We start from the raw sequence: 13,489 nt of genomic DNA, 5'->3' as shown, positions 1-13,489 counted from the left end.
CCCCAGAAGGTCAGACAAGAACCAATGGGTTGAAATTAAATCAGAAGATTTTTCGACTAAACATTAGGAAGAACTTCGTGACAGAGTGATTCTTCAGTAGAAAAGGCTTCCTTGGGAGGTGGTGGGTTCTCCCCCTGGAGAGCCAGTTTGGTGTAGTGGTTAAGTGCATGGATTCTTATCTGGGAGAACCAGGTTTGATTTCCCACTCCTCCTCCTGCAGCTGCTGGAATGGCCTTGGGTTAGCCATAGCTCTCGCAGGAGTTGTCCTTGAAAGGGTGGCTTCTGTGAGAGCTCTCTCAGCTCCACCCACCTCACAGGGTGACTGTTGTGAGGGAAGAAGATAAAGAAGATTGTAAACCGCTCTGAGTCTCTGATTCAGAGAGAAGGGTGGGGTATATATCTGCAGTTCTTCTTCCTTCTTTGGAGATTTTTAAACAGAATCTGACATCAATGTCGATTCTGTGAATTTAGGCAGGACATGTTGCGTCAGTGCTTAGTTCTTGTGGCCCTTTCTTACATGTCCAGGGAATGCTGTTCACCACTTTGGGGTCAGTCAGCAATTTTTCTCCAGACCAGTTTGGCAAGGGATTCAGGAGGGGTTTTTTGTTTGGTTTTTTTGGTCATCTTCTGGGCATCGAGCAGGTGTCATTGGGGGTGAGTGGGAGGAGGTATTTGTGAGTTTCCTGCATTGTGCATGGAGTGGACTAGATGATCCTAGAGGTCCCTTACAATTCTATGATTCTATGAGTTAGTATTGGGCCCAGATATGTTAGGATTTATCATGTTTTCTTTTTTGGAGGCTAGTTCTTTTGGATTGAGGAACTAGTTGAAAAAAAATTTTTTGAAATTTATTTTGGGGTTTTGGAGGATTTATCCTCTTGAGTTGAGGAATCTATAATAAAAGTTGGAATGAAGGAATGAACCATGTTGCCTTGAAATCTTGTTGTTACATAGCTGAGATAAAATAGTATTTTACATAATAAATCAAATAATATTTGATTTATAATATAATAAAATAATATTTGGATTGTGTATGGTTCCTTTCACATGGGATTTTGTGTCTTTAGTGCTAAATATAAAAATCCCTTCCATTCAAAGTTAGCTGACAGTTAACACCCTGGTGACTGTAATCCACCAGGAAAGGCAAGAGTTGAACAACTCTGTGGTAGGCCTCCATTCTATAATGATCCTGCCCACATCTTCAATTGAACAAGTCAATAGAACTGGACAAGCAGAAGTAGGAAAGGAAAAAAATCAAGTGCTTCTCTGTAACAATAACTAAAAAGACACTCTTTCATAACTACCTGTTCATGCCGAAAATATGTTGGCTTTGCAAACTATCAATGCAAATTATTTGCATATGTAGTGGCAAAAAAATTACTGGTTATCAGTTGTAGACTTTATGAAATTTTGATTAGACATGGATTTTCCCTATTTTCCCGAGGTTATCTTGTTAAACTATGAACCTATGTTTTCACAAGAATTTTGAAACATGATTTTTCATACAATAGGATCTAGAATTACCTTTGCAAGATACTGGAAGTCAGACCATATTCCATCAATGGGAGAACAGATTATGAAATATAAAGAAACTTTTCAATAATGGGAAGGGCATATCTGAAGTGAATATAGTTTTAAAGAGTTGCTCAATAGATGTCATTAAGTGCAGTACTGAGATTTCAGTGGAATATTATCCCAAATATTCTTGTTGATTTATTATGTAAAGCAAAACAGAAAAGAAAAGAAAAATGAACAAATAAAAATATACCAGTTATTATTATTATTATTTGGAACATAGAGGAAGTTGTTTTTCTCAATGTTTTTGTTTCTCTAGTGCAGAAGTGCACAATTACACTGCTTTAATGGAGAAAAAAGACTAAAAATCCCTTTATATACTTACAAGCATGTCAGTTTTAAGGAAGTTGTTATTTTTTCTTTCAATGGTACAGAAGTGCACAAGTGTGCACTTCCTTCCCTCAGCAAAATGGAGGGGGAACACTTTAAAATGTATGCTTTTTTAAATGAAGAAAATTTTGCTTTTCAGCACACAAAGAAACAGTTTTGAAGGGCCATCTTTCTACTATATCATTGTGTTTCTGTTTCATAAGTAGAAATGGTTGCAGGTTCTGTTTGTAAGCTATCCACAAGTGGCAGTAAGCTATATGGAACATTCAACGGATTGTTTGGTTTGTATCTGAACAGCATACACATTACTCAGTTGTGTATGCACACCTACTCTCCCCATCCAGTGATGCCATCTTCCCTCACCACATTCTTTAAACAGGTAAGACATTTACATTTCACAGTGAATAGCCTATCTCTCTGTCTCTCTCTCGGCTTGGCTTCGCGAACGAAGATTCAAGAAGGGTGCAATAGTCCACGTCTGCTGCAGGCTCACTGGTGGCTGACAAGACCAATGTGGGACAGGCAGGTCCGGCCACAGCGGCTGCAGGGAAAAGTCTGATTTGGGGTTGGTGCTGTAGCAGTGCGATTCTTCCTCAATCTCCTTTTGTCCTCAAGACCAGCTATGCGTGCGTTCTCAAAGGAAGAGACAGCCTGGTGGATGGTGTGCCTCCATGCTTTGCGATCTGAGGCTAGGTCAGACCACTGGTGATGGTTGATGCGACAGGTGCCAAGGGATTTCTTCAAGGAGTCCTTGTACCTCTTCTTTGGTGCCCCTCTATTTCGATGGCCGGTGGAAAGTTCGCCATACAGGGCAATCTTGGGGAGGCGGTGGTTTTCCATCCTAGAAATATGCCCTGCCCAGCGCAGCCTATAGGTGAGAGGTATATCCCTCTATCCCTTACATCTGATGTTAAATAATAGGAAAGGCAAATGAGCAATTTGGATTAGGAATAATTTGATCATGCATATTCTATGAACCATTTATCGTAACAGGACTCTATGCCCTGATGTTGGCCCTCAAAAATAACTGGTTGGCCACTTTGTGAGAGAGGATGCTGGACTAGATGGACCACTGGTCTGATTCAGCAAGGCTCTCTTGCGTTCTTATGACCATCCCCTCCTTGTTCCCCCCCAATCATCTTACAAAACAGGTTGTCTCTCCATTAGGCAAGATACTGCAATGATGACAACCACCACCTCCCCCTTTTATAGTTCTCAAAAGCTCCAGTTCCACAACTAAGAAAGCTTTGATCAATTTAATTTTAGGTTTCTACACTTATAGTGCCCTGACCTGAACACCCAGGCTAGCCTGATCTTGTCAGATCTTGGGAGCTTAACAGGGTTGGCCTAGGTTACTATTTGGATGGGAGACTGTCAAGGAAGTCCAGGCAGGGTTGTGCTGCAGAGGCAGGCAATAGCAAACCACCTCTTAACAATCTCTCGCTCTGGAAACACCATTGGGTCAACATAAGCCAGCTGAGACTTGATGACACTTTCCACCACCAACATACTTGTATTTGCTCTCCAGTAAACTGATACAGTTACAGTGCAATCCTAAACAGAGTCACACACTTTTCTGCCCAATGACTTCAATAGAAAGAATCTAACTTTGTTTAGGATTGCACTGTAACAGTCCAATCTAGACATACATGAAGGCCGGCCGCTCGGGTGTGGGCGGATCTATGGCACTGCTTGTTGGCTTCCAAAGGGGAGACATTATGCCACGCTTGGAGGGGGAAGAGCAACCTGACGAGTGAGAGAACCCGTCGCCATGGTGATTCTGCCCAGGCTCATGCCATTGTGTCAAGCATGGTAAAATTCCATGGTTGATTGATTGTTTTAGGGTCCTCCATAATACTGGTCTGTGAAATATCTTGGAGGACTGTTATCTTAGCTCTGTTATTCTTTCCCCTCCCCCTTCTTGCTTTATTGCTTGCAAAGTAGAAGTAGAGAGAAACTAAACTAACTTGAGAAGTAATCAGCACCTTCCCATACATTCCTGTTAGGGAGTGCGACACATCTGGGGAAAGCAAGGACAGAGTCCTGATAACGCCATGTGAATGTAGACATTTATGATAGTTTATGTGTGAGAGCTATCCCTCGCCCCCACCTTTTGGAATCCTTTTGAAGCAAGCCTTAAAAGTATTGTATCAATGTATTTGTGGCATCACTCTCAAGAATTTGTTACACTGAAAGTATCGGTCTATCAATAAACGTAGTTTTGTATAAAGCTCGACTCATAATTGAAACCGCATGCTTGACACATTGGCCCACTGCCGAGGCGGGGGTGCGGGAGGCGCAGGCTTATGCAGGACCATGGAATTGGCCAGCCCATTGCACATGACCAGGCGAGGGGGCGGAAAGCCTGCACCTGAGAGGCCATCAGTCCCCCCACTCCATCCCGCTGTCAGAGACTCTGCCAATGGCAGGCAGGCAGACAAGCAGGAAGTGCCAAGTGCAGGAGTTCGCTGTCCTAGACAGCGGCTGGAATGTATGTCTGGGAGCCGCCAGACCAAGTCCGAAAGACACCCCCTGGAGCCCCCCCCTGGTGTTGCCCTGCTGCTCCCCCCTGCTATGTTCAAGGAACACCTCCCCTGGGGGCTGCAGAACTCAGAGTGTGAGCCACTGAGCATGCATCCACTTCAGCGGCACCCCCCAAGTGCCCAGTGCACAACAGCCCTGCACGGTCGGGTAGGCCGTCAGCCCGAGCAGACTGAGGAATGGCACCCACCTCCCCTGTCCAGCCACGCGGAGGGCAGCGTGAGGGCTCATAGCCATTCCCCCACTCAAGAACCAAGTCTGCCCACCCTCCCAGGCATTCCCTCAGAGAGGCCACTGACAGGGGGGGGTTGCCCCGGGAACGTGCAGCAGATGCCAAGCAGGAGAGAAAACAGAGGGCACAGCTCAGACTTTATTTTTCCAGAACAGAGTGCAACAGTCTCCCTGGAGCGCGCTGGGCAGTCTTGCTGTGGGTGGGGCTCCATTCTGAGTAGCAGGCAGAAGCAGCTGAGGGAATGGGGGTGGGGTGGTGGAGCAACACACACTGAAGCCTCTGTGTTGGAGTCCCACCTGCAAAACGGAGACAGAGATCAAGAGCACCTGCAGGGGCGGCAGCTGGAAGAGCAGGCTGCATTTCAGCCAGGCGCTCTCTTAAAGGGACAGTCTCTGACCCACCTCCCCGCATCGGGGCAGCTGCCACACACACACACCCCTTGCCCTTCCAGGGGTTGGGAATTCAGCAGAGGGTAGACCAAGGGAAGGGAGCAGGCAGCAGCACAGGGGAATAGGCTCAGCAAATGCCCCCTGCTGGAGCCCACTGCAGGGTTCAAGTGCCAGAGACGCTCGCACACCAAGCGGTCGAGAGCAAGGGGAGGGGGAGGATGGGGGGGACAGTGGAACTTACCCAGCCATGGGCGACAGTCCTCACATGCAGAGCCTCCGGGAGCCCGGAACCTGTGGCGATCTGGAAACAAGAGCAGTTATACCCAAGGGAGAGACCTCTCTCTTCCCCTCGCAAGTCAAAGATACTGTCAAAACAACCGCGCCATGCAAAACCCATCACCAACGTGCCTGCCTATCCCTCACTCTAAGTCTGTATGGCCAGGAGCTCGCCAGCAGAGCTTCCTGCCACGCGAACCTGTCCCTAACAACTGAGTTGTGCAAGAAGTGCAACTCTCAGTCTAGGAACTGAAAATTAAACTGACAAGTTTTTTGGGGGGAGGGGGGGTTTGCCCTAGAGATATGCAATTTGGGAATACATAGAACAGTTTTTGGAAAAGAAAGATTTCTGACTGTGAAGAGCAAGGAAATGGTGGAGGGGGGAAGAGTGAAGCTGACTATTTCTGTTCAAAAGCAGCACATAAAACAAAGTAGTTTTGAATGAGGCATCCCATGATGATACAGAGCATAGTAATTTATTTGCATTATTTTTAGTTCACCCTTCTCACAGGGACTCAAGACAGATTACTCACAATAAATCAGGACAAATCAACAAAATGGGACTTTCAATAAACAATGTATCAGGACTAAGTCTGGAACCTATCAGAAAAAACTGAAGCATAGCACGAGTATTAACATGACACATTATGCGGTGCAAAAATTACATAATAGGGTCCTACTTACAGTAAGGTATGCAAAGCAATCTAGACCACAGTCCCAAATCACTTATCCAGAAAAGTTTGTAAACCATTTTTTTCAGTCCAACCCTAAAAGATGTTAGGGCTCTTTAGCTTGGAGAAAGGACGATTGTGAGTGAGATAACAGAGGTTTACAAAAATTATGCATGGGATAGAGAAGATAGAGAGAGAAGTACTTTTCTCCCTTTCTCACAATACAAGAACTTGTGGGCATTCAATTAACTTAATGAGTAGTAGGTTTAGAACAGAGGGAAGGAAGTACTTCTTTATCCAGAGTAATTAACACATGGAATTAACTACTGCAGGAAGTGGTGGTGGCTACAGTCAAGCGGGGATTGGCTAAACATATGGAGCAGAGGTCCATCAGCAGCTATTAGACATAAGGTATACTATGTCTGGGGCAGTGGTGCTCTATATTCTTGGTGCTTAGGGGGCAACAGTGGGTTTCTGGAGTTCTGGCCTTGTTGGCGGACCTCCTGATGGCACCTGGGTTTGGGTTGGGTTTTTTTGCATTTTTATGTGCATGTGTGCGCGCACCTGGAAATCGTGGCACCCTCTGGTGACTGACCCCTACTGGGGGCATGGAGGATTTTCAGAGAGGTGGTTGAATACAGTCTCTCACTGCCTTCCAACTCTGGTATTTCAAGGAGGTCTCTCATTCAAGTATTTACCAGAATCAACCCTGCTTAGCTTCCAAGATCTAATGAGACCAGACTGTCCCTGGCTATCCAGGTCTTAGGGTGGCACCTGGATGGCACAGAATGTTGGACTGAATGGGCCATTGGTCTGATCCAACATGGTTTCTCTTCTGTTCTCTTATTACCTGTGCAGAAAAAAACTCTTGAATAATTTTATTTTGCATAGTTTGCAGAAAGCCAAGAGAATGGGAGCCTTCCTGATTTTCTGGGGCAGTCCATTCCATAAATTGGAAGCCACAACAGAAGAGGCACATGTACATAGTTGAGGATTTTAAGCCATTTGCAGGCTGGCACCTACAAAAGACCCTGCTAAAATGAGTGAAGGTGCTGTGGCAGTATATAAAGGGAGAGACGATACCACAGGTAGAAGGGACCAAGGGCATGAAGGTTTTTTTATGTGATAGCCAATATATTATATTGAGCCTGATAACAAATGGATATCCTAAGAATGAAACTAATATGCATGCTCCATCCAGCTCCTGATCATAGCTGAGCTGCAGAATTCTGAATCAGTTGGAGTTTCCAAATTGATTTTGAGGGAAGATAAATGTACAGTGCATTGCAGCAGTCTAGTCTTGATGTTACTGTGGCACAGATCCCAGCAGCCAGATCAACTGCATCAAGTGAAGGGGCCATCTTATGGGCTAGGCTAAGTTGGTACAAAGCGGGGGGGGGGGGGATTGCAGTTGCATTAACTTGCTTCTCTAATAATAAGGCTGAATCCAGTATAACAAGGCTTTTGACTGTGTCAGCAAGGGTCAGCTGAACTCCATTAAAAGTGGAGAGAACAATGTCCTATAAGACCTCCAGCTTCCCTCTGTCCCATGTGATCAGTAAGTTATCCAGCCTTCATGCCAAATGCTGCCAGTGCACAGGTACATAAATGTTCTTTTTAGTTTGTGAACAACTCTCAGTTCTCATCTGCGAAACTGCATTTTGAGCAAGGAAAACATAGATGTTGATTGTGATCTTTTCAAAGTTTGCTGTATCCCAGTTTGTTACAAGAGTGCTTTTAGCAGGACCTCTGCATCTGAGATTCACAGACATTCACATTCATGAAGCATCAAAGAATTTTCCCACCAGTACAAATTAATAAAATTAGATGTTATGGACTGCTTTCTAAAGGAAAGTAGGGTGGGTGCCACGTGAACCTCAAGGGAAAAGGCGTTTTACAGGTGAGGTACTGCTACTTAAAAAAACAAAAAAAACTGGTTCTGGTTGCCAACCACCTAACCTCTGGATGCAGGGCTTGTAAAGAGGATCTTCTTAACTGGTGGCAGGACTGCAGATGGGTGGCATCTCTCAGATACCACGGCCACAAGCTATTTAGGGACCTAAAATATTTTTAATAGTCACTTTGAATTGTGCCTAGAAAGAGTTGGGCAGCCTGGGCATATCTTTCAGCACAGAGGTATGATCCCTGTATCCTGCCTGGTTGCCATGTTTTGAGCCAGCTGAAGTTTCTGGACAGTTTTCAACAACAGCAACACATGGAGTACATTACAGAAAAATAAAGCACTTTTCAACCACTCTGAATCCAACCACAATAGCTTGTTCTTTGGTGACACTGCCTTCTTACTTGGAGAGAATAAAGATTTCCCCCCCACACCCCAAATCATGGCATACAGTTCCAGATTAGCCATTGTATTCTTACGTATACAACATATAGTTAGCAAGAGGTAACAAGCGTAGCAATGAATATATGAAAGAATGAGAGAAGAGGTCTTCAAAGAGGACCGGTGCCAAGGAAAAGATGTACAGTGCATCTGAAAGAATAGCAATTGCTAAATATTCAGTTGTTCAAGTGGGATGTTATTTATAAAAATAATATTTTAATCCTTCAGGAAACTTCACCTTAATTCGGCTTCAGAAAAATTTTGCATGTCAGCTATGTTTCTCATTCCTAAACTTAGGACTGAGGCATAGGTCTGCTTGGAAATTGCAGCCTCTTACTTGCAGGTCCTTGGATCACAGTGAATGTGTATCTGCTGGGTATGGGGTAGTAATGATAAAGAAAAAGCAACCACTTCCTTATTATGAATTACTATTACCCTGGAAGGAGACTCCATGAGTCCTGCTCATGACAGTCAAGGTCACTGTCGTACTTCCAAGTAACTTTTTAACTACTGAAACCGTATTTGCAGAATTTGGTTCTTCTTGCTCCAAGCTACATTACAACCACATATCACTTACCAAAAAAATCTATCCATCCATCCATTTTGAAAGACTGCAGAATACTATCCATTAATAAATGGAAATGTTAGTGCAGTAGTGTGCAGAACACAGTGAAATGATGTCTCCAAATCTCAGAGACTTCAGATATGTATTTGCATGAGCAAGAAACATGGAAGGGGGAAGAGAGACCTTCAACATGATTCCCATCGAATATGGTACACAGAGCCCACAGTAAGGTATACATTTAACAAACTCCTGCTGCTCTCATGTAGTGTTTAACAACAGACATTTTTTTACATTTTATGCACTGTCGCAGAAAAATGGTGGGAGGCTGAAGATCTTCTGCCTTCCTGGAGAGGTAGTCAACACTATTGTGTTCAACATGGAAAGAAAGAAAGCGCAATTCCTCATTTAGTGTGCATTCAGTGACCCATGCTGCAGTGACCCTGGAGAAGGATGTCGAGCATTCTTATCCCCAATCCAGTGACTGTTTACCAACAAAAAGAGATGTGATACATTCATATTAACTTGGCCATACATATTACCTTTCTTATTCCCTTCAATGGATGAAAGAGCCCTTCATTTACAAAGGGATGCATGGACAAAACTGCCCCTCCCACCATTTGAATGGGCAGGAAGTCCTTGCACATGGAAGACATCAGTTCTGCATCACACCGTGGACTAAGGCCTCCAATCAGAGCTATGTAGTGCAGTATAGGGAACCTTCATGCATAAGGGCTACCCTGGTTCATGACAGATCACTATTCTCCCTGGATATAGTGAAGAAAGTAATTAAGACTTGTAAAACTTGCCAGATTAGTAAGAGGCATGCTATCACTTGTATTTACACAAACTAGAGAGCACAATGGGTGCTTCTGGGGCCAAAACCTTCCGAATCTAGCTTGCTTCTTCTGTAGGTATTTAAGAGGAAAATCTCATGACCACAAACTTTAAACCACAATCTTTTCTTAGAAAAAAAAATCTCCCTTTTTGCACCAAAGAAGCTACTTTACCATGTAAAATTGCCTAGCCACAATTTTCATCTGAAAACTATAAAAGAATCCAGAATTGCACTAGCAGAACTCTGTGTGATTAATGGCTCCTTCTATTATTAAACAAAAACTACTTACGACCATCACTAGATAGTTGCCATGGTTTCTTGATGCCTCCTGGCAGCAATTTACTAGCTTAAGCAGGGAGGAAAAAGCAAACAATAGCATAAAAAAGGAGAGAGAGTGCTCCCACAAATGCTCATAGCCTCTCCAATCCAGTTCTTCTATCATGAAGGGGCCAATGAATGGGACAGCCGTTGTCCTTGAAGGTGTTTGTTAAAAAAGTGAAAGTGCAGGAAAGCTTTGTTATCAACAAATACCCTTTGAAAGATATCACATAACAAGTGTATAAATGTTGAGAAGCAAGAATAAATCTCTCCCATCCTTCTACATATTCTCCTGGGAAATATTTGTTAGTTACTTCAGAATACTCTTATTATTCCAGTAGGATTTTTAAATAGGCAATTGTGATTGTAATATCATATTGCTATCAACATTTGGTTATAATCTTGTAAAAGTTTGAATGGACTTCAAAAAGCAGATATAGTAAACCTATTCACCGCCGTGTAGCCTGTTGTTATGCATGTTTACTTACAAGACAGACTCAGTAGTGCTGCTTACACTGCCAATAAGTGTGAAGTCAAATCAACAGGGAAAATATCATTAATTTGAATATCACAGACATAATCCATCAAAACAAGTTGTTTAAATTGCATTGTTATGAATGGAAGCCCATACTCTAATAACTTAATTGAAAATCACTAGGACTGAAAAGTTTTCAACTGCAGCTGGATTGTGTTTCTGAATGGGTTGTAAAAGTACCTGTATTCCTTGATTTAAAAAAAACACCAGGTGACGTAGTGGCAGCAACAAAATGTAACAAAATTATACGTTTCAGTGGTTAGGACTTAATACGCTACTCCATAGAATTTAAGGGATTCTACATTTTTCATATTAAATTCAATCATTTTTTTCATACCCCTTGTTTGCTTTTCTATTTAATGAGCAGAATAATGTATTGTTTTTCAATGTCCTAAATCTGAAAGGAGTTAATCATCCATTTAGAACAATGTGATTGGTTCCTTTTCTTTTCTTTTGTGATAGCTTCAAGAAACCCTACAGAAATTTTGACTGAGTAGCAATTTACCATACTGCCATGCAGTGAATTGATAAAACACTGTCTGTATTTTGCTGTCAAGTGTCCCAGAAAATTTTACCATTCCTCTGCTTCCCCAGATTTCTGCAACAAGGTTGTTCTACTGTGTGTGCAGTTAATGGATTCAGAAGGGTCTAACTTTGCTTAGGATTTCACAGCAATTTACTGGGTGGTCTTAAAGTAAAGTTGATACTTTAAGAGTTATTTCTATTTAGTTATTCTCTGAAAATGCATTGCCACTGTGCCTACCAACTAATAACTTCTTTCAAAAATAACACTTGTCATGTAAGGATCTCCTATCTTTCCCAGGCTTGAACAGCAACATTTTCAGGTATTTAAAACATACCCAGCATATATTTTAATTAAAAACTTTTAAAGCAGCTAAAAGCTTATTGATAAAAAAATACCAATATGTCACAAAAGTGCAAAACAAAAGAGGTAACAGCTGCAGAAGCAATCCCTTACTGCTGTTGCTTTCTCTCTCATGCCCAAATATTTTGTGAAATTTATGTTGTATTTTATTTCTGATTCTTTAAAACTCTTTAGAGGTTGACTGCCCAACAATGTTAGGGGCAGCTATACCCATGAGAAGGTGTCTAAACTTTAAAACTATACTGGATAGTTTTAATGTTAAGATTTTAAGGTTTTTAGGTTTTTTAGATGTTTTGACTTTTAAATGTATTAACTTTGTACCTTGTTTATTGTTTTGTCGTTGTTGTGAGCCGCCCTGAGCCACTTTGTGGGAAGGGCGGGATATAAATTATAGAATAAATAAATAAAATAAAATAAACTTTAAAAACTTCCTAATGTCAGTAATATATCATATATTTGTAGAAATGTCCTGCCGTTTTGTGGGCCATATGCCATTTTTAAACGTTAGGGCACATTCAATGTTTTCTCTTCATGTGCCATTAGGTTTGACTACAGCTGTAGAAGCTTTGCACAGGTAGAAGTAAGGTTCTGTGAATCTCCCTAAAGTTGAAAGCTAGGGAACAAGTGACTAGGTTATCCTTTTCATATTGCCAATAGCTTCCATTTCCAGATGCAGCCCACTGTTTTTGCATATAAGTGTTGGTATATGGAACAAAAATAATTGTAGATACACAAATGGAGAGAATATGGGAATAGGAGTTATTCGTGCACCAGTCTAAAAGTATTGTATGTATTTATCACATTAATCTTTCACCACAGAATTTCAGACACTTTACAAAGATTTATAAGGGGGCCTCCCCTGTAGACACTGACCAGTCTCAGACCTGCTTTGCATAAACAAGTTTTCTTCCAATCCCCCCTCCCTGAATTTTGGACACTGCAAAACTGAACCTGCGTATGAGGAAGTATAAAATGCAATAAAATGGACTTCTTCCATTTTTCTAGGATAGGATGCTCTTTGATGCATAATAATCACAGATATACAGAATCAAGATGAGGAAAAATCATGTTTTAAGTAATTTTCAGTCTGTGAATCTGACAAAATCACAGTGGTTTGCTTAAAATGTAAGGAGAAATGTATGTCTGATAGTTTGTGACCTTCTCAAGTAAAAAAAAATCAGATTTCTTTCTGCAAGTGGTTGGCCTAGTCACTTACTGTGAGACAAATACTCACAGCATTCAGGCATGTAATCCTATGGCCTAAGAGACAATCTGTTTTTTAACTCAAACCTATATTTGTAAGAGCAAGTGTTAACTGCACCCTGAATGTGCACACATACTAAACAGTTTCCTCCTTTAGAAGTGATTGCTAAACAACTTCTTTCACTTCTGCTTTCTAGATCACTGTCCAGCAGCATTAACTTTATTAACACATGAACATGCATCCACATGGGTTTTCTTCACCAACTGACAACATTCCTTGCAGAAGTTATTGGAATTTTAGCAGTAAAGAAGGAAAACAGGCCTCTTAAAGAATGGCTTAATTCACTATATTCTCTCATAGCTGCTTTAAGGATGAAAGAACTCCTAAAAGCTTTAGTGACTAATTAAATCTACATCAACACCACAGCTACACAAGTGGTAGCCACATAATTTCCTTGCCTTTGTAACAGCCAGACTTTGGTCCTCAGTTTTGCTAATGTTGTAACATCCAGAAGTAGTTATTCCTCCTTTACTGGAGCTTGCCATACAGCAGTAGTTTTGAAAACTGTGTTCCAAAGAACCATGAGTACCATAAACGCTTATGGGGAGTTTCTTCTATGAGATCAGCTTCCCTTTAAATCATCTTGTTGCCCAACATACTAAACTTATGAAACTTACTCTCAAAGAGGTGTCAGCAGATGAATGTTGAATTTATTCTAGAGTGAATTCACTATATGGAGAGAAGGCAAATGATGAAGAGGACCCACTGTGAAAATCTGTGCACAACATAGG

Source organism: Heteronotia binoei, chromosome 1, assembly GCF_032191835.1.
Source record: "Heteronotia binoei isolate CCM8104 ecotype False Entrance Well chromosome 1, APGP_CSIRO_Hbin_v1, whole genome shotgun sequence".
NCBI lineage: Eukaryota > Metazoa > Chordata > Lepidosauria > Squamata > Gekkonidae > Heteronotia > Heteronotia binoei.
The sequence above is the reverse complement of the archived record's forward strand: the minus strand, read 5'-3'. Positions refer to the sequence as shown.